The sequence below is a fragment of the Rhincodon typus genome, chromosome 29 (assembly GCF_021869965.1).
Source record: "Rhincodon typus isolate 14 chromosome 29, sRhiTyp1.1, whole genome shotgun sequence".
Classification (NCBI taxonomy): Eukaryota; Metazoa; Chordata; class Chondrichthyes; order Orectolobiformes; family Rhincodontidae; genus Rhincodon; species Rhincodon typus.
Window position 1 is genome coordinate 37,009,481 of NC_063360.1, and position 21,509 is coordinate 37,030,989.

The 21,509-nt window shown below is 43.6% G+C and overlaps 1 protein-coding gene and 1 long non-coding RNA gene across 4 annotated transcripts in view; one reads left to right on the forward strand and one right to left on the reverse strand.

The window, feature by feature from the left end:
• Positions 1-21,509, reverse strand: part of LOC109921827 (cAMP-specific 3',5'-cyclic phosphodiesterase 4C-like) — a 271,818-nt gene that overhangs the window by 118,439 nt on the left and 131,870 nt on the right. The window lies entirely within an intron of this gene.
• LOC125486499 overlaps positions 12,526-21,509 on the forward strand; it is a 32,291-nt gene continuing 23,307 nt past the window's right edge. Inside the window, exon 1 of the long non-coding RNA XR_007265165.1 lies at positions 12,526-12,622. This is a non-coding gene — a long non-coding RNA (uncharacterized LOC125486499). The remainder of the gene's footprint in view (positions 12,623-21,509) is intronic.

Consider the following 21,509-nt stretch of genomic DNA (forward strand, 5'->3'; position numbering starts at 1 on the left):
TCTGCTCCTATGATGCTGCTTGGCCTGCTGTGTTCATCCAGCCCTGCACCTTGTTGTCTCGGATTCTCCAGCATCTGCAGTTCCTACTATCTCAGATATTAAGGAGAGTTCATTGTGCCGTTTTGCTGCTAGCTGATGTTCGTGTATTCTGATGGCTAGTTTCCTTCCTGACTGTCTGATGTAATGTTTGTGTCAGTCGTTGCATGGTATTTTGTAAACCACGTTGGTTCTACATGTTGTGGGAATGGGGTCTTTAATCCTTGTGAGTGTTTGTCGTAGAGTGCCTGTGGACTTGTGTGCTCCCATGATTCCTAGTGTCCTAGGAGTGTCGTTATCAGTTCCAATATGTTCCTGATTTAGGGCAGTGTGGCCAGTGTGTTGGGGCATACTGTGTCCTCCTGTTGTTGTCTGTTATGTAGGTGCTGGTGAATGGAGTTGCGAGGATATAGGTGCTCTTCCTCTTTCCTGCATAATTCTGGAGTGTTACAGTGTGTCCTGGCCTGATTAAATAGTGTCCTAATGCAGCTTTGTTTGTGGACATTGGGGTGGTTACTGTGGAAGTTGAGTATTTGATCGGTATGGGTTCCTTTTCTGTAAACTGAGGTTTGGAACTTCCCATTGGTCTTACGCCCAACTCTGACGTCCAGAAATGGAAGCTGATTGTTGTTTTTTCCTTCTCTCGTGAATTTAATCCCAGCGAATACATTGTTGATGAGGTGGTGGGTATCTTCCATTTTGTTGCATTTAATAATGACAAATGTGTCATCTACGTCCCAGATGCACAGTTTAGGTTGAATGCGGGGAAGGGTGGCATGTTCTAGTCTTTGCATGACTGCCTCTGCGATAAGTCCAGAGATGGGTGACCCCATGGGTGTGCCATTGATCTGTTTGTATACGGAATGACTAAAGACAAAGTGTGTGGTGAGGCACAGGTCTAGTAGTTTGAGTATGTTGTCCTTGTTGATGGAGCTGCTGATTTGCGTTGCTGTTTCCTCTAATAATGTGGCCAGTGTTTATTTGGCTAGTGGGATGTCGATTGACGTGAATAATGCTGTAATGTCAAAGGATACCATTATTTTGTCGTTGTGTATTTTAAACTTCTTGAGGATATTGAGGAATTCTTGGGTTGAGTGGATGGAATGGGGTGATCCATCAATTAGGTGATTCAGTCTCTGCTGTAGGTCCTTGGCCAGTTTATGTGAAGGTGTGTCAGGTAGAGAGACAATGGGTCTGAGGGGCATGTCTGGTTTGTGCACTTTAGGAAGTCCATAGAAGCCGGGGTGGAGGGTGGGATGGTGGTGCAGGAGTCATGTTCGTGCCTTCTGGTTTCATTCTCATGTCGTCCGTCTTGATTATCTGTCCTGCATTCTTTAGCCTCTTCAGTATCTGGGTGATCCTATTACCTAGCTGCGGTGTTGGATTTATTACCACCTGTTGGTAAGTGTTTGTATCTGCGAACAAGGCCTATGCTTTCTTAATGTAGTCTGGTTTGTTCATAATGATGGTCATGCACCCTTTGTCTGCCAGTAGGATTATAATGTTCTTGTCTTTCTTGAGTTTATTCTTGAGATAGCTATCAAACCTCTCAGCTCGGCGAACACACCAACATCTACAACCAGCACCTGAGCTGCAAATCTTCACTCAAACCCTGAATTGAAATACCTCATCAACGGATCACCCCATTCCATCCACTCAACCCAAGAGTTCCTCAATATCTTCAAGAAGATTAAAATACACAATGACAAAATAATGGTATCCTTTGACATTACAGCATTATTCATGTCAATTGATGTCCCACTAGCCAAAGAAATACTGGCCACATAATTAGGGGAAGCAGGAAAGCAGACCAGCAGCTCCATCAGCAATGACAAAATACTCAAACTACTAGACCTAATGGTCAGATATACAAACAGATCAATGGCACACCCATGGGGTCACCCATCTCAGGACACATCATAGAAGCAGTCATGCAAAGACTAGAACACACCACCCTCCCCCACATTCAACCTAAACTGTGAATCCGGTACGGAGACGACACATTTGTCATTATTAAACGCGACAAAATGGAAGAGATCCACCACCATCAACAACATATCAGAATCACAACAGTGTGGAAACAGGCCATTCGGCCCAACAAGTCCATACCACCCCTCTGAAGAGCATCCCACCCCAACATCTAACCTAAACATCCCTGAATACTATGGGACAATTTAGCATGGTCAGCCCACCTACCCTGCACATCTTTGGATTTTGGGAGGAAACCAGAGCACCCAGAGGAAACTCACGCAAACACAGGGAGAATGTGCAAACTCCACACAGACAGACAGTCACCCAAGGGTGGAATTGAACCCAGGTCCTTGGCACTGTGAGGCAGCAGTGCTAGCCACCATGCCACCAATCACTGTGAGAATATTTCTGATGAATGTGGACAAGATCATTCACCAATTTGTTTTCTATCAATTCCAAATTATCTGAATATAATTTTACATACATTGGGAGTTGTCTTGACTTCTCCCACTCTGTAATCATGAATGGAGTTTACAAATGTCACATGTAAGCCAAAGTTATTGTGGTGGAGCAGAAGAATGCCAGAGGAAACTACTGGCAGCAATATTGAGAATAAAAATGCCTGCATATCTATAAATGAGACTTCTACTCATTATTCTATCTTGAACAGCTGCAGTCCATGTGACACTTTGTAGTAATTAATGCAACCAAGTAGCTTGCTAGGCCATTTCAGAGGACAGTTGAGAGTCAACCACATTGCTGTGGGTCAGACCAGGTGAGGATGGCAGATTTCCTTCGCTAAAGGACGTCAGTGAAACAGATGGGTTGCTGGGATTAAATTCACGACAGAAGAAGAAAGTAACAATCAGCTTCCGTTTCTGGACATCAGAGTTGGGCGTAAGACCAATGGGGAGTTCCAAACCTCAGTATACAGAAAAGGAACCCATACAGATCAAATCCTCAACTTCCACAGCAACCACCCTGATTGCAACAAACAAAGCTGCATTAGGACACTATTTAAACAGGCCAGGATACACTGCAACATTCCAGAATTTCGTAGGAAAGAGGAAGAGCACCTATACAAAATCTTCGCGATAAACAGATATCACTGCAACTTCATCCACAGATGCCTCCTAAACAGACAACAACAGGAGGACACAATACGCCATAACACACTGGCCACATTGCCCTACATCAAGAACACATCAGAACTGATAACGAGGCTCCGAAGACACGAGGAATCATGGTGGTCCACAAGCCCACAGCCACTCAACGATAAACACTTACAAGGATTAAAGATCCCATTCCCACAACATGTAGAACCAACGTGGTTTACAAAACACCTTGCAACGACTGCCACAAACATTACACTAGACAGGCAGGAAGGAAACTAGCCATCAGAATACACGAACATCAGCTGGCAGCAAAACGGCATGACAAACTCTCCTTAATATCGGTACACTCAGACAATGAAGGCCGTCAGTTTAACTGGGACAAGGTAACCATAGTAGCCCAAGCCAAACATAGACACGCACGGGAATTCCTAGAGGCATGGTTCTCCACCCATAATGCAATCAACAAACACATAGAATTGGACCCCATATACAAACCCATACAGAACAAAACCGGAAATGACAGTACTCACCATAACGGGACGGACAGTGTAAATTCCAAGCCGAAAGTAGAACAACATCACTTCATCAGAGGCTCCACTGATGATGTCACCTAGCATGGTGACAAAACGTCTGAACGGAAACAAGCCAGCTCAGTGAGCAAGTAAACAACGTGTCTTATGAGTGTTTTATGGTGTGCAATGTAGAGGCAGCTTTTCGCTGTATCTAACTCTGTGCTGTCCCCTGTCCTGAGAATATTTGATGGGGAAAGTGTAGAGGAAACTTTAGTCTGTATCTAACTCTGTGCTGTCCTTGTTGTGAGCGTGTTTGATGGGGACAGTGTAGAGGGAGCTTTAATTTCTGTTTAAATACAGAAGGAACTTTATTCTTCATCTATCCAGAACTGTACTTGTCCTGTCTTTGGTCAATACTGGTATCAATTACCTCACCTTTTCAAACTCAGAGTGGACTCCCCAGTAGGAAATGCAGTCAATCCTGAAGATTAAAATGAAATTGTGTGGTTCTATCTGACAGGGTCCAAGTGCAGGACAGCAACCAGTTCCTAGTATTGTACTGAGGATGTGTCATGGGCTGAGCGATAAGCAGATTGCAGTAGTCAGTAATTAATTATACAGATAAATCATTGTAGCACATTGTTCTCTCATTTCAACATTGCTGCTTGTGAACCCTTTATCATGCAGGTAGATAATGCTGACCACCACATACTTCTCTCACATTAATTTTTCCACATATCAATCATGTTCTGATGTGCAGTTAGTGTGCTGGCTTGATGTTAATTTGATATAAAATTCCAGGTTTTCCAGGAGCCTTTGAAGCCAATGCCAGATCTGCGTTTTCAGCTGGAATGCTTGGCTTTACTCCATCCTTCAGGAGATGCCGGTCTAAATAAGGAATCAAGCTAACTGTCTCAGCCAACTCCTGTTATTTTTAACATGTGTTTCCAATTAGCTCCTGCTGGAGCATTCCAACCCCTCTCAAAACGTGCATTAAATGATTTTCTGATGAAAACCTCTTTGGTAGAGTTGAGGCTGACCCTGCACCCACCTTGCATTGTGACCCTGGGGGTTATTGTGGGAGATTGTCAATGTTAGGTTTTGTTGGTATTTGTTTCTGGACAATTCTGAAAGGGGTTTTCACTGAAAAAAAACACACAGTTCACCAATTACTCTTCAGTTGGTCTCATGAAACATGAAGAATGCTACAGTCTCTGCAGGGCAATTGGTCAGTGGGCTAAGTTGTTCATGAAATGGTTGACGGTTTAAGACCATTCCGGGACAAATCCAAGCTGGATTCTGTAGCACAGTGGCGGTGTTCCTACATCTGGATCACAAGGCCCGGGTTCAAGATATGGAACTGTTTAGATACCTCCTGGATTGGAAAGGGTTCTTGCCTTGTGGTTTCTTGGAAAACAAGGTCCCAACACTTTAGGGTGCTCTGTGATTTTCCTACTGAAAGTCAGGTGACTTCAGAGAAAAAGACAAGGAAAACTTTCGGGAGATGAGACATGGGTTGATGGCACTTAATTGCTGGAAGGCTTAAATTTGGAAAAACACTACTGGGGCCTCTGTGCTGATGGTTACCTAGCAACCTGGACTTCTCTTGTGTTTTACAACACTCCAGGAGTTGTAATTCCGTCTCCATTACTCAGGAGAAGTTCTTGAGAACCTGACAAAATGTCCAAATATCAGTTTTTCTGGCTATGTTGTAAACCCTGGGTAGCTGAGCTGTGATCCCTTTCTTTGAAAGCTATCAGTCAACATTGAGATATCTCTGTGAAAGTATGTTCAGACCCTGAGAGTGTGACTAAACCTGTGAGAAAGCTAAAATAGAAACAGTCGATTGGGGATACAGTAAATTGACTATGGAGAAGGTGTTGGATCTCTTAGGTTATTAAGACCATGGATAAAAAGCAGGATTACAAGCCGATTGTCCTAGATGCACGTTCATAATTAGGAAGACATGGAGGATGGTGACAGAAGCCACAATCACCAAATGTTTCTGTTGCACTCGGTTCAAATGGGTAGTGATTGCACAAAACGGTGAGAATGAGGAGTAGGGTGAGGCTAACCCAATGGAGATGCTCTTTCTGCAGCCCCTGTGAGGAAATCTTCATTGTCCATACATTCTTCAAGCGAGGAGCCTGGTGACCCTGAAGAATTTGAGGAGTGCCCACTCGCTCACCTCCGCAGGTAACGCCCTGGAATTTCACACCACAGTACGGAAACACAATTAACAGCACTGAGCACACAGGTGGGCTGTGTCACACTAATCAGGAAGCAGCACGCTCGGGGAGGAATGAATACTGACATATTCCAGAGCCAACTCCCAATGTCTTTCAATGCCTTCTACTCTACGGGGTCAGGCCATTGTGAGGTGTTAACAATCGGAACAATAAAGATGTTTTTCACATATTAATGCATTAAGGTGGTTTCACTTCTTTTGTGTCATAGAGTGAGTTTATAGAATCCAATGACTTAAGGGCTTCAGCAGCTCTCCGAAAAACTGTTTAGAATGAATTTGTGGGCAGGCTCATTGCAATTCAACTTATCACAAATGTATTTTATCTCCTGTGATTTGGTGTGGGTCTCTGTTTGATTACCAGGTCAGAGAAACAGCTTGGCATGTTCCACCACGGTAAAGGAGATATATAAATATGTTTATTTGTTTCTCTTTCTGATAACATTCTTCTTCTTCAATGTATGGCCTTTTGTGCTCCCCCACTCCATTCACTACCCACTGGAATGGGAAGGATTTTGTTTAGTCTTTCACAGGATGAGTGTTGTTGCTTCATTGAGTTCTTGGACCAGGTTTAGTGACAGTTGATGAGTTCAAGCAACAGTGTTTGATACAATGGGAGAAAGTTGTATCTATTGAGACTGTTACCAATTGAGCCAAGGTTGGTATATGTGCAAGAAGTTTTGCAAATGGTGATTTGGCCAGAGTTGCTTAGTACATTCCAGATAAATAACTACTTATGGCAAGCAAAACCATGTTTATTGGGCAATGCTTCTCCTGCAACTAACACCTACCTCCACACTTCAATCACCTTCATCCATTTAACAGACAAAATATCACGTCAAGATAGGACATCACAAGACATTCAACACCATCAGGACATGGGAGTCTGCTGGAACTACTCCCCCCATCACCCCCCAACCTTTCACTATCCAAAAATTCACCCCTCCACCACTCGTGCGCAATGCCAGCAAGACATACCAGGTACAAGATACAGTACAGCAATTCACTCAGCCTCCTTGACCAACAACAACACCTTTCCAAGCTATTACTTAAAAGCACAAGGGCAGTAGATATAATGGGAACACCATCCAACTGCAAGTTCCTCTCCAAGCCATTCGCTACCCTGACTTGGAAATATACCGCTGCTCCTTCAGTGTCGCTGGGTGAGAATCCTGGAAGATCCCCCTCCGACCTTAACAGAAATGGAGGTAAACCCAGGCAGCAGTAGTTCAAGGCTTACAGCTACTATCTTGTGGACAATTCAGGATTGGTAACAAATGCTGGTTTAGACAGCAATGCTCATTTCGATTTTTTTCACTCGTCTGAGGGGTAGCTTCTTTTTACATTGAACTCGGAAGCAGATATTCGGAGGTTGATAGCCCTGCACACAGAGATCTCAACAACAGTGACTCATCGTCATTTCAGTCAATTATAATCTCTAGGTTTATGATGGCTGTGTTGATGAAGCAACCATACGAACATTCCAAAACAAGGTGTTCATCTCCCAGCGGGAGGGTAAGAGCGGAGAGCTGCCTATTGGGTTCTCTGTCTTGACTCAGTCAGTCACAGTCTCACCTCGGGCCTTTGTGAGGTAGAAGATCCACGTCCCAGTCCTAAACCAGAGATTTTAGGACATTTTATTCTGACATTTCAGGGAGAGCTGCACGGCCACAGGATCTGTCATTTGAATTCTGTCTGGTGTCCTCAGCTATTCGTTATACTCAGACATCAACACTAAAACAGATGATCAGGTCATTATTGTGCTGTTAGTGGGAGCTTGCTGTGCAGAGGCTTCAACATTACTTCAAAAGTACTTAAACAGTTTTGAACATTATGAAAGAATTTCTTTAGTATTGCACATTTTCCTTTCTGTGTATTTTTACAGCATCTGGTTATAGAGGGACTGGAGAGGTAGTCAGGCTGTTCAGCAGAGATTAAAGTAGTTATTGCCCGGAAAGTGCAAAAGCAGCTTAGTTCAAGAAAATTCGAAGGTGCTGTCTCAACCAGGTGTCACTCATCGAAAACTCTGGTGCCTGTAACCTCAATCCCCACTAAACTCCACTGTTCATGGACCTACATTGACTCCCAATCAAGCAACTTTTGCAAATTAAAATTCGCATTTGCCTGTTCAAATCCCTCCACATCTCCCTTCAGCCCAGCAACTATTTAAAACCACCGGATTCCACCAAATTTGGCTTTTGAACAAATTGGGTCTTTCTTTGCCCTTTGTGACTGTTCTTTAAGTTTTCTCAGTTTTTGTATGTCAGGGGCACTGCAGACATGCACGTTGTTGTTGTATCAATGCCACGGTTAGCTCGGGGAGACTGACACAGATCAGATATAAATGGTGAACACAAGCTGCTCCGAGCCCACATTCACACATCTTCAGTCAACAGCTCAACAAACAGCTTAGAGAACAGCCCACAAAGCAACAACTCACCCACAGGGTGTCACAGACCTGTCGCTGTCACTGGTTGGGCCAGCCACAATGCTCAGAACTTTCAGAATCAAAGACAAGGTGAGATGGATTAGTGTCTCACAATGGAGTCACGAAAACATAGACTTGTTGCCAAGCAGAAAGAGGCCATGCAGCCCAATGTGCCTGTTCTGACTCTTCAAATGAGCATCATTCCCTGGTGCCAATTGCCTGCCTTTTCCCCATCTCCCGGCACAGTATTTCCACCCAAATAACTATCCAATGCCTTCTTGAACATCTCAACCGAACCTGCCTCCACCACATTTCCAGGCAGTGCATTTCAGACACCAACTTATTGCTGGGTGAAAAATGTTTTCTCTTCACATCAACCTTGCTTCATTTGCACATCACTTTAATTCTGTGCCTGTCTCCCTCTTTTTCCTTTTACAAGCGGGAAGTTTCTCCCCATCTACTCTATCCAACCTGCTCATGATTTTGAAAACCTCTATCAAATCTCCTCTCAGCCTTCTCTCTCTGAGGAGAACAGCCCCCAACTTCTTCAATCTCTCCTCATCACTGAAACTCAGGTAACTTCACACAAAGGGGAGTGAGAATCTGAACTTCTCGCACCTGCATTCCCCACCCCGCTGAGGATGCTGGTCGGGGTGGGGGGTGGGGGGAACTGGGATCAACTGGAAATTTTAAAACTGAGATGGATAGATTTTTGCTAAATTAGGTGATAATGGTTTAGGAACTAAAATGGACAGATAGAATTAAGATACAGATTGTTGCAACAAGCTCAAAGGATTAAGGACTTTGTTCGATTGGAATTCTATGCTGCCTGTAAGCAGGAAGGGAAATGGGTCCATTAGGATTATGTCACATGGGAGTGAATGCTAAAGACAAAGGAAGGCATCTGTTGAGATTACGCCAAACAATTAAGGCAAACTGGGACATGTCAAGAAATTGTATAACTGATCAGAATTGCTGATGGATTCCAGGTGAAAAATTATTTGTGACCAGCAAAACCCCCACAATAATTTAGCCATTATCCCTTCATAATAAGGAATTGGAACTGCAGCACATGAATACAGAAATATCAAAACAGGATAGAACATGGTTAGTCGCAAATCGGGGGTGGGGGTTGGATTCTGTTTTACATTGAATAAAGGGGCAGATAATGAGGGGGAGTCAGTCCGTGCACACACAGGGATCTCAACAGCACTGACACGTCGTCAATTCAGTCAGTTATAATTTCTCAGTTTACGATGGTTGTGTTGATAAAGAAACCACACCAACATTTCAAAACAAGGTGTTTATTCCTTAGAAGGAGGGGGAGGTGACAGGGTTGAGGTACGCATTGGAGATCAGTGGAGAGGGGTCACTCTTAGATCAATCAGTCACACTCTCCACTGGGGCTGTTGTGAAGTCATAGGTTCTGGATCCCAGTCCAAAACCAGAGATTTCAGGACATTCTTCTGACACTTCAGTGAGTGCTGCGCTGCCCGAGGTGTCATCTTTGTGACAAGGTATAAAACAAGAGAAATACCTGTCCTCTCTGGTGGACAATAAAGACTTACAATAAAAATTAAAGACCAGGCATGTTTTCTCCAGGGTTATGGTCAATATTCACAGCCAACACAGGTTGGGGATTGTTTTCCCTGGAGCATCAGAGGCTGAGGGGTGACCTTATAGAGGTTCATAAAATCATGAGGGGCATGGATAGGATAAATAGCCAAGGTCTTTTCCCCAGGGTAGGGGAGTCCAAAACTAGAGGGGCATAGGTTTAAGGTGAGAAGGGAAAGATTTAAAAGGGGCCTGAAGGGCAACTTTGTCACACAGAGGATGGTGCGTGTATGGAACGAGCTGCCAGAGAAGTGGTAGAGGTGAGTACAATTACAACATTTAAAAGGCAAATGGATAGTGAAGGTTTAGCGGGATATGGGCCAAATGCAAGCAAATGGGACTAGTTCAGTTCAGGAAACCTGGTTGGTGTGAACGAGTTGGGCTGAAGAGTCTGTTTATGTGCTCTATGACTCTAAATGGATATTAAAATGATGCTGTTTTTCACAGCCTGCCATGCTTTCAAAAGTACAATAATGGGTGCACTTAAAAAGTATTCATAGGCTGTATGCCGCGCTGAAAAATACTAAGGTTGTGTTAGGCGCTATAGAAATGCAACTGCTTTACTCTCCCGTTTTTGATAACAACTAGGGTTTGAGTTTGGAGGAGATGCCATGTTAGTGAGGACGTAGGACATAGCTGTTCAATGGAGACTGGCATAGTTGTCACTCCAAGTGTACAAGTACAACTTAGTCGAAGAACAGTTCGACACAAATAATTCTTAACCAAGCCACTATCTGTAATCTAACTCACCCCAAATCCCGCTTTCCTTTCACGCACTGCACTGAATCCAGTCCAGCACTGCCTGTAATTTAAAATTCTCATCCAGATTCAAACCCTCCATGGCCACACCTAATTTTTGTAAACTCCGGACCAACAACTCCCCAGATCCCTGCCTTTGGGACTCAGCAACATGGGAACATAGGAGCAGGATCAGGCCATTCAGCCCATTGAACCTGCTTTGCCATGCAATAGAATCATGGCTGATCATCAAAGTTAATGCCTTTTATTCTACCCTATCCCCATATCCTTTTCTTTCCTTTATTCATTCACAGGATAAGGGCATTGCTGGCTAGGCAGCATTTATTGCCCATCCCTAATTGCCCAGAGGGCAGTTAAGAGTCAACCACATTGCTGTGGGTCTGGAGTCAAACGTAGGCCAGACCAGGTAAGGATGGCAGTTTCCTTCCCTAAAGGACATTGGTGAGCCAGGTGGGTTTTTCTGACAATCGGCAATGGATTCATGGTCATCATTAGACTCTTAATTCCAGATTTTCTTTATTGAATTTAAATTCCACCATCTGCAGGATTTGAACACGTGTCCCCAGAACATTAAACAAAAAATCACAGCAGGTCAGGCAGAGCTCTGAAGAAGAGCCATCTAGACGCGATTAGAGTCTTCACCAGAGCTCTGTCTGACCTGCTGTGATTTTCAATTCAGATTCCAGCATCTGCAGAAGTTATTCCTCCCAGAACATTATCCAAGTCTCTAGATCAACAGTCGAGCAATAATACCACTAGGCCATCGCCTCCCTGCCATCCTGCAATGGTTCAATAAAGTAGCTCACCCTCACTTTCTGCAGGGCAGTTTGGGATATGCAACAAATACTGGCCTAGTCATCCCACAGCCTATGAATGAATGACAAAAAAAAATACTTTTACAGTATTAATATTAGAAATCTACCAATCCGACTCTAAACACAAGAATTTTTCCACAACCCTTTGGGAACGAGACTTCCAGAAATTCAAAGTAAAAATATTTCCCCTCATTTTGGTCTCATGTGGCTTCCCCTTATTTTAAAATTTATCTCTTATATCTAGACTCCCCAACTAGGGAAACATCTTACCTGCATCTACCCTGTTTATCCTCTTGAACATTTTTGTAGATTTTAATGAGATCAGATCTCATTCTTTGAGCCTCTAAAGAATACAGGGCCAATTTCCCCAAATCTTTTTTCATAGGACAGTCCCATCATTTTTGAAACAAATCTGGTGAACCTTTGTTACACCCACCCTCTCTTGCAATAATATCCTTCCTGTTGTAAGGAGGCCAAAACTGCACACAGTACTGAAGATGCTGTTTAACCAGAATTCTACACAATTGAAGCAAGGCTTTGCACTCATGTATTCAAATCCTCTCACGATAAAGGCTACAATATCACTGGCTTTCCTGATTTCTTACTGCAGCTGCATGTTAGCTCTCAGTGAATTAATGAAAAGGATACACAGGTCCATTTGTACATTATACTTTATAATTTCTTACCATTTAAGGAATACTATGCATATCAATTCCTCCAATCAAAATGGATAACTTCATATTTTGTCCACATCTTTGGGATTCCTCCAATTCTTCTCCCAACTGCTTATCCTTTGCCCCACCAGCCACAGATCTTTAAACTATCACATTTACTATGTAACATTGGACTTGATCACATGGACAGTCCAAAGATCATGAAGCAGGGATTTCTTACTCCACTTATTTAAGGCCATTACAAACTTGAAGAGTCATTAATGTTAAACAAGGAAGCACAATATTTTCAGGAAATTAAGCCTTTGTTTCACACCTAGTTAAGAAAATCATTTGTCTGTCTTATCCTTTATCCCATCAGGCCTCATTCCTCCAAAGACACCCTTCCATTGGCTACTCCAGCCGTCCTTCCTCACTGTCGCCATCTGCTGCTGGAGGTCCTGTTGCAACTACATTGTAAGTTCTATATAAAAATAACTTGTTTTTCTATTAAGAATGTGGTTAGCTTGAGGAGATTGACACAACAGAGTCACAAACAGTCAAACACAGTATGTCTGGAATCCACAATCATGAATTGTCAGTTAGGAACTCAACAAACTGCAGAGAACAACTCACAAAACAACATCTCACTCACAGGACATCACAAACCCATGGCTGTCACCAGGCAGACTGGCCTGGAGTCTCAGGGCTTTCAGAATCAAAGACATGGATTGCTTATTGTGGTAGGAGGCTGTAGTCTATTGTTATTATTTGAGAACTTTGGTTTGAAAGCGGAGGAGAAATATGTCTTAATTTTACTTCTGTGAAAGTGACCTTTTTTTAAAGAAGTCAGAAGTCATCTTTGAATGGTTAGCACGAACATCATTTCCACAAATGCACATGACTTAAGTGACTTGTAAATTAGCTGGGGAATTAACTGATGAAATGTATATACACTGGAACTCCCATGGCTACAGAAAGACAAATGGTCAGAGATCACCATCAGGTTTCAGTTCAGAACTGCAGTTTCATACTAGCAGAAGGACAATTAGTTTTTAGACATTGTAAGAATTTATGTAGAAGTTTTCAGCTGTCAGAACTTGAAAGAGGTTCAGTCCATCAGAGCTGGATTCTGTCAACTACATAAGAAATCTGAAAGTGAAGATAGGAATGATGCTTCATTGGGATTGAGTAACTGTAAAGGATATTTATGGGAAAAGGGTCGTATCATGAATTTTCTTGTTCATATAAAGATCTTTCTAAATTGTCATATAGATATATGTATGTAGCCTTGTTTTTCTTCTTTGTAATAAACTTTTGTTCTTGTGTTAAAAATGCATCAGCAGACTCATGTGAAACTGATAACAGTATTCAAGGTATCTAATTAGTGCCTTGTATAATTTTAAGAAGACTTCCCTATTTTTATACAGCATTCCATTTTGAAATGAAGGCCAACATTTCACTTACTTTCCTGATTATCTGCTGAACTAGTTTGTTATCCTTTTGCAATTTATCTACAAGGTCCTCCAAATCCCTCTGTGCTGCAGCTTTCTGTAGTCTTTCTCCATTCAAATAATATTCAGCTCCTCTATTCTTCCTGCAAAATGTGTCAGGCATGATTTCCCCTTCATGAAGCCTTGCTGACTCTGCTTGATCATAGGAAAGGTTGAGGGAGCTAGGGCTTTACTCTTTGGAGCGAAGAAGGATGAAAGGTGACTTGATAGAGGTATACAAGATGATGAGAGGCATAGATACAGTGGATAGTCAGAGACTTTTTCCAGGGTGGAAATGACTAATATGAGGGGGCATAATTTTAAGGTGATTGGAGGAAGGTATAGAGGAGATGTCAGAGGCAGGTTCTTTACACAGAGAGTGGTGGGTGCGTGGAATGCGCTGCCAGCTGTTGTAGTGGAGTCAGATACATTAGGGACATTTGAGCGACTCTTGGATAGACACCTGGATGATAGTAAAATGTAGGGTATGCAGGATAGTTTGATCTTAGGGTAGGATAATAGGTCGGCACAACATTGTGGGCCGAAGGGCCTGTACTGTGCTGTACTGTTCTATGTTCTATATCATGCATTTCTAAATGCTCTGCTATTCCATCCTCTAGATTTTAACATTTTTCTAGTGACAAATGTTGGTTTAAATGGGGTTGTTGAGATTGTACCTAACTACTGACTGTGAATGCTGGTAGATAAGCAAATATCTGTGCAGCTGAGAATTCCACCACAGATACTAGTGAATTCCAGGTACCTAACTATTTTCAATCAGCAAAACTACAACTATTTAGCAATATTCCCCTTGCAATTACCACACATTGCACCAGGTATATGAGAATCAATAGATTCATATTGAAATATTAATCTAGACAGAACATGGTCAGTCCCCAGTCGGAGGGGTAATTCTGTTTTACATTGAACAAAGAGGCAGATACGGAGGGGGAGTCAGTCCGTGCACACAGGGATCTCAATACCAGTGACACATCATCATTGAGTCAATTATAATCTCTAGGTTTATGATGGTTGTGTTGATGAAGCAACCAGACCAACATTCCAAGGTATTCATTCCTTAGAGGAGGGAAGGAGATAACAGGGTAGAGCTGCTCATTGGAGATCAGTGGGGGTGGGAGTTGGTCTTGGCTCAGTCATGGGGCAGGGGTGGTCAGTCGTGGGGTCAGTGCTTGCTCAATTAGTCACACTGATGCCTGGGGCTGTCTTGATGCAGAAAGCTGCAGGTTCCAACCTGATGCCGCAGTAGAATCATTTTTCTGACATGTCAGGGAGACCTGCACTCCACGCATGGCTGCCTTTCAGATCAGGCTTTAACAAAAGGCCCATCTGCTCCTAATGAGGATGATGAATATTATTTTGGGATCTTTGCAGCAGGCAGCAGCTTCTCCCCCTGAAGAAATAACCAGTAAAACTAATGATGACTTACACTGGTCTAACTTGGCTTGTCCATCTCGGAGCAATGTTCTATCAGTGCATTCATTTCCAACTATTACTGTTTTTCTTTTACTGTGTTTTTTCCCTGTAGCCCTGGACCTGATTCAATCCTCATCCTCATCCAGTATCACCAAGCCAATGGTCTGGGTCATTACCATGTGGCTGTTTGTGGGAGCTTGCTGTGCAAAATGAGACTGTGGCCTTTTCATGTTATAACAATGCATACACTTCAAAATACTTAACTGTCTGTTTTCTCCAAACAAATTCTGAGTTGTGAATGGCAATAGAGAAGTGTTAGCTTTTTCTGTCTTCCAGTCTTTGTACTAATTGATTCAGTGGGTGGTGAGGTGTAGGGGTTGGAAACTGGATGGGCTTCTTCTGGGCTGGTGGGGAGGGCTGTCCTGTGGAGATTTGTCCCTCAAGCAGGACAGATACAACTTAGTCAAAGAAGATTTCAACACTCCTGCTTCTCACAGATACCACCCATCTATTGCTTCCTGCATTCTAATCCATAGCAATCCCATTGCTAGTTCACCTACTGACTTAAACTGGCTCCCAATCCTTTAACTCCCCATCCTGTGACTGAAGTTCTCTTCTCTCCATGGCCACCTCCAATTCTTCCTCTCTCCCTGTGACCTCCTCTGGGCCAACACGAATCAGAGATCTCTGGGTTCCTCCAATTCTGCTGTTCTTCCAAATTGGTTTTCCTTGACTCAATCATGGTGGCCATGCCTTTAGCCATCTTGGTTTTACAACATTAAAGGTGCTATATAAATTTGGCATGTTGTAATATTAACATTGGGCATAGTTTGCGTCAATTGGCACAGAACAGACGGAAACAGACGAACAGAAATACTTTCACTTCCGGCACTTAGTAATAGTCTGGGACTTGTTTCACTGGAACGTAGGAGGTTGAGGGGTGACCTCATAGAGGTTTGTAAGATCATGAGGGGTATAGATAGGGTGAATAGCAAAGGACTTTTCCCTACAGGGGGAGTTCAAAACCAGGGGGCATATTTTTAAGATGTGAAAAAAGAGATTTAAAAGGGACCTGTACTGATTGTAACGAGGTCAGCCAGGTGGACCTCATAGAATATGAGTTCCCCAATTGGTGCTGTTAATCTGGTCCAGTCACAGAGCCCTGGCTGACAGAAATAAATGGAAGTATCAGGGGTTCTGTTCACTCTGAGAGCTGGCTCTAAGGGAGCTAGATCAGTGTCAACAACAGTCCAAGTGTAAATAAAGAGTGACTTAGTGATGGGATGCCAGCCTCTGTGGGGTTTTTTCAGGCCCTGAGGGGCAACCTTTTCACACAGAGGATTGTTTGTGTGTGGAATAAACTGCCAGAGGAAGTAGTAGATGCAGTTAACATTACAACATTTAAAAGACATTTGGACAGGTACATGAATAGGAAAGATTTAGAGGGATATATGGCAAACATAGGCAGTGGGGCTAGGTTAGTTTGGGAAACTTGGTTGGCATGAATGAGTTAGACCGAAAGGTCTGTTTCCATGTTGTATGACTCTAAGCAGCAGCGAACTACACCCAAAACAATACCTTGTCCACAGGATGTTACAAAGCTGCACTTGTCTCTGCCTGGAATCTCAACAATGCTCAGAATGTTTATGATTTGATGGTATGGTGTTCCCAAAGGACCATTCTACCACAAGTATGTACTGTAGGAGTAAAGATTCTTGTGGTGCTATGGTAGTCATCCCTACTTCCAGGCTAGAAAGTCCTGGGGTTTTTACAGAAGGTGTTTCATAACACTGAGCAGGTTGATTCAAGATTCCCACATAGTAGGAGTGAACTGGAATGAGGTTTAGTCCATTGGGATTGTGTTGAATTAGAATTAATGGGGCAAATGTATGGAGATTGTACCTAACAGCTGGATATTTTGCAAGAAATTGTGCAACTGGTCATTCAGCCAGAGAGGCTTGTGAATTCCAGGTAAGTAGCTCACTTCAGCCAGACAAACCACAATTATTTATGAGTTCACTTCATATAATTGCCACATCATGTCACTCTGGGACATAGAATGTCACTGGTTTAGTATTGAAGTATTAAATCCAGATTGGACATGGTCAGTTACTAACTGAGGATTGTGTTATCTTAAACACACAGAGGCAGCTAATCAGGAAGGCACACTCTGTGCACACAGGAATCTCAACATCAGTGATGCATCAGTTATAATCTCTCAGTTTATGATAGTTGTGTTGATGAAGTAACCAGTTCAATATTCCAAAACAAGGGCAGCACAATGCCTCAGTGATTAACACTGCTGCCTCATCACACCAGAGACCTGGGTTCAATTCCAGCCTCGGATGACTGTCTGTGTTGAGTTTGCATGTTCTTCCTGTATCTGCATGGGTTTCATCCGGGTGCTCCGGTTTCCTCCCACAGTCCAAAGATGTGCAGGTTAGGGTGGATTGACCATGCTAAGTTTCCCACTAGTGTTCAGGAATGTGCAGACTAGGTGGGTTAGCCATGGGAAATGCAGAGTTACGGGGATAAGGTATGGGGGTGGATCTGGGTGGGATGCTCTTCAAAGAGTTGGTGTGGACACGATGGGCTGAATGGCGTGCTTCCGCACTGTAGGGATGATTCTATGATTCTAAGTTGGTCTTCCACTTGGAGAATAAGAGAGAATAGCTGCTCATTGGAGATCGGTGGGGGCGGTCAGACACATGCTCACTATGGGCCATTCTGAAGCAGAACCTTTCGGGTACCAGTCCAAAACCCCAGATCTGGAGACATTTTTCTGACACTTCAGAGAGAGCTGCCCTGCCAGCAATGCTGTCATTAGGATAAGACGTAAAACCTAAAGCCAATCTGCCCTCTCAATAACTTCGTCTGAAGGCCATGGGAATTCTTTCCAGTGGGCTGGTCAATGGTAATCTTCAACCAACATGACTAACAGAGTATCTGGGTCATTCCACATTGCTGTCTGTGGGAGGGTTTTTTTAAAAAATTCCTTCACAGGAATTGGCCATTGCTGACTGTTTCTCATCAGTCACATTTATAGCAGTTCTGCCTGCATCTGATCCAAGATGTCATACAACTCTGAGTTAATATTTTATCAGTATTGTCCTCGGAATGGAGAAAGTAGTGAGGAACAATTTTCAAAGGCAACCAGACATTTCAAGGGGAGAAAAGAGGCTGAGAATTTCTTCCCGCCGAGGGTTGTGAGTCTTTGGAACTCCTTGCCACAGTGAGCAGAGGGGGCAGAGTCCTTGTGTATATTTAAGATTGAGATTGGTAGATTCTTGATCAATTGGGGAATCGAGGGTTATGGGGAAAGGGCAGGAAAGTGGACATGAGGAATGTTGGATTATTGAATAGCGAAGCAGGCTTAAGCAGCTGAATGGCCTCCTTCTGTTCCTGTTTCTATGATCTTTCACCCATATACATCCCTTTGCAGACTCCCTTTGTCCTCTTGGCAACTTACTTTCCTATTTATCTTTGTACGTTAACCATCCAGGACTGTGACCAGCAGTGTGCCACAAAGATTGGTGCTGGATCCACTGCTTTTCATCATTTATGTAAATTATTTGGATGTGAATATAGCAGGTATGGTTAGTAAGTTTGCAGATGACACCAAAATTGGAGGTGTAGCGGACAGTGAAGAAGGTTACCTCAGGGTACAACAGGATCTTGATCATATGGGCCAATGGGCCAAGGAGTGACAGATTAAGTTTAATTTAGATAAATGTGAGGTGCTACATTTTGGAAAGGCAAATCAGAACAAGACTTATACACTTAATGGTAAGGTACTGGGGAGTGTCGTGAACAAAGAGACTTTAGAGTTCCTTGAAGTTTGAGTCACTGGTAGATAGGATAGTGAAGAAGGCATTTGGCACAGTTACCTTTATTGGTCAGTGTATTGAATATAGGATTTAGGTCATGTTGCAGCTGCATAGGACATTGATTAGGCATACAATTCTGGTCTCCCTTCTATAGGAAAGATGTTGTGAAACTTGAAAGGGCTCAGAAAACATTTACAAGGATATTGCCAGGGTTGGAGGGTTTGAGCTACAGGGAGAGACAGAATAGGTAGGGGCTATTTTCCCTGGAATGTCAGAGGCTGAGGTATGACCTTATAGAGGTTTATAAAATCATGAGGGGCATGGATGGAGTGAATATCCAAGATCTTTTCCCCAGGTTAGTGGAGTCCAAAACTAGAGAGCATTGGTTTAAGGTGAGAGGGGAAAGATTTAAAAGGGACCTGAGGGGCACCTTTTTCACACAGAGGGTGGTGCGTGTATGGAATGAGCTGCCAGAGGAAGTGGTGGAAGCTGGTACAATTACAACATTTAAAAGGCATCTGGATGGGTATATGAATAGGAAGGATTTAGACGGATATGGGCCAAATGCGACTAGATTAATTTAGGATATCTGGTTGGCATGGTCTAGTTGGACCGAAGGATCTGTTTCCGTGCTGTACTGCTCTATGACTCTATGACTCTCATCCAAGTTATTGATACAATTTGTAAATAGTTGAGGCCTCAGCACTGATTTCTGTGGCACACCAATAGTTACAGGCTGCAATCCTAAAAATACCCCCTTTATCCCTACTCTGCTTCTTGTTAAAAAAAATCCTCTATCCATGTTAGCACGTCACCCTTAGACCGTGAACTCTTATTTTGTGTAGTAACCTTTGATGTGGCACCTTATTAAATACCCTTTGAACATCTAAGTGCACTACTCTCTTTGTTGCCTTTTGTGCAATTTTCTTGTTACTTCCTCAAAGAACTTTGATAAATTAATCAAACAGGACTCTCCCATGAGGGGCAAAACATCCTCTGAGCAGTTACCCTGTTATGGCCTTTGAAACTAGAACGAACGAACAGCAGTTAAAGCAATGTAGTCTACTGCATTTGCTGCTCACAATGTGGTCTCCTCTACGTTGGGGAAACGAAGTGTATACAGGGTGATTGCTTTGCAGAACATCTACGTTTTGTCTGTAAAAAAGACCTCGAGCTTCCAGTTGTCTGCCACTTTAACACATCACCCTGCTCCCTGGCCAACATCTCTATCACAGAGATAGTAGGAACTGCAGATGCTGGAGAATCTGAGATTCTGGAGAATCCAGCAACTCATCCCTCATACCTCCTCCCCGCAATAACAACCAAAACAGAATCCCCCTCGTCCTCACGTACCACCCCACCAACCTCCGGATCCAACGCATCATCCTCCGACACTTCCGCCGTCTGCAATCCGACCCCACCACCAAAGACATTTTTCCCTCCCCACCCTTATCTGCGTTCCGGAGGGACCACTCTCTCCATGACTTCCTTGTCCGCTCCACACTCCCCTCCAGCCCCACCACACCCGGCACTTTTCCCTGCAACCGCAGGACGTGCTACACCTGCCCCTACACCTCCCCCATCACCCCCATCCCAGGCCCCAAGAAGGGGAGGGAAAAATGTCTTTGGTGGTGGGATCGGATTGCAGATGGCGGAAGTGTCGGAGGATGATGCGTTGGATCTGGAGGTTGGTGGGGTGGTACGTGAGGAGGAGGGGGATTCTGTTTTGGTTGTTATTCCGGGGAGGGGGTGTGAGGGATGAGTTGCGGGAAATGCGGGAGACACGGTCAAGGGCGTTCTCGACCACTGAGGGGTGAAGTTGCGGTCCTTGAAAAACGAGGACATCTGAGATGTTCGGGAGTGGAACGCCTCATCCTGGGAGCAGATGCGGAGGAGGCGAAGGAATTGGGAATAGGGGATGGCATTTTTGCAGGAAGGTGGGTGGGAGGAGGTGTAATCTAGGTAGCTGTGGGAGTAGGTGGGCTTGAAATGGATATCGGTTTCCAGGTGGTTGCCGGAGATGAAAACAGAGAGGCCCAGGAAGGAGAGAGAGGTATCAGAGATGGTTCAGGTGAACTTAAAGTTGGGATGGAAAGTGTTGGTGAAATGGATGAACTGTTCAAGCTCCTCATTGGAGCACGAGGTGGCGCTGATACAGTCATCGATGTAACGGAGGAAGAGGTGGGGTTTAGGGCCAGTGTAGCTACGGAAGAGGGATTGTAGAATGTGTTGATAGAAAGGGATGATCAGTGTTGGGAGGGGGCTCACATGTAAAAAAGACCTTGAGCTTCCAGTTGCCTGCCACTTTAACACATCACCCTGCTCCCTGGCCAACATCTCTATCACAGAGATAGTAGGAACTGCAGATGCTGGACAATCACAGAACAATTGGGCTGAATGGCCTATTTCCGTGCTGTAAATTCAATAGAATGTGATCAAACTTGACCAGGAGGATTTGGGAAGATGTGCTGTCACCTGATGGACACTTATTGCAGTATTCACACTCAAACCAAGAAACATGCAGATGCTACAGGACCAAAGCATGTCATTCACACTATTTCAAACATAAAACACACAGTAAAAAAAAAAGACAATGAACCACAGATGCTA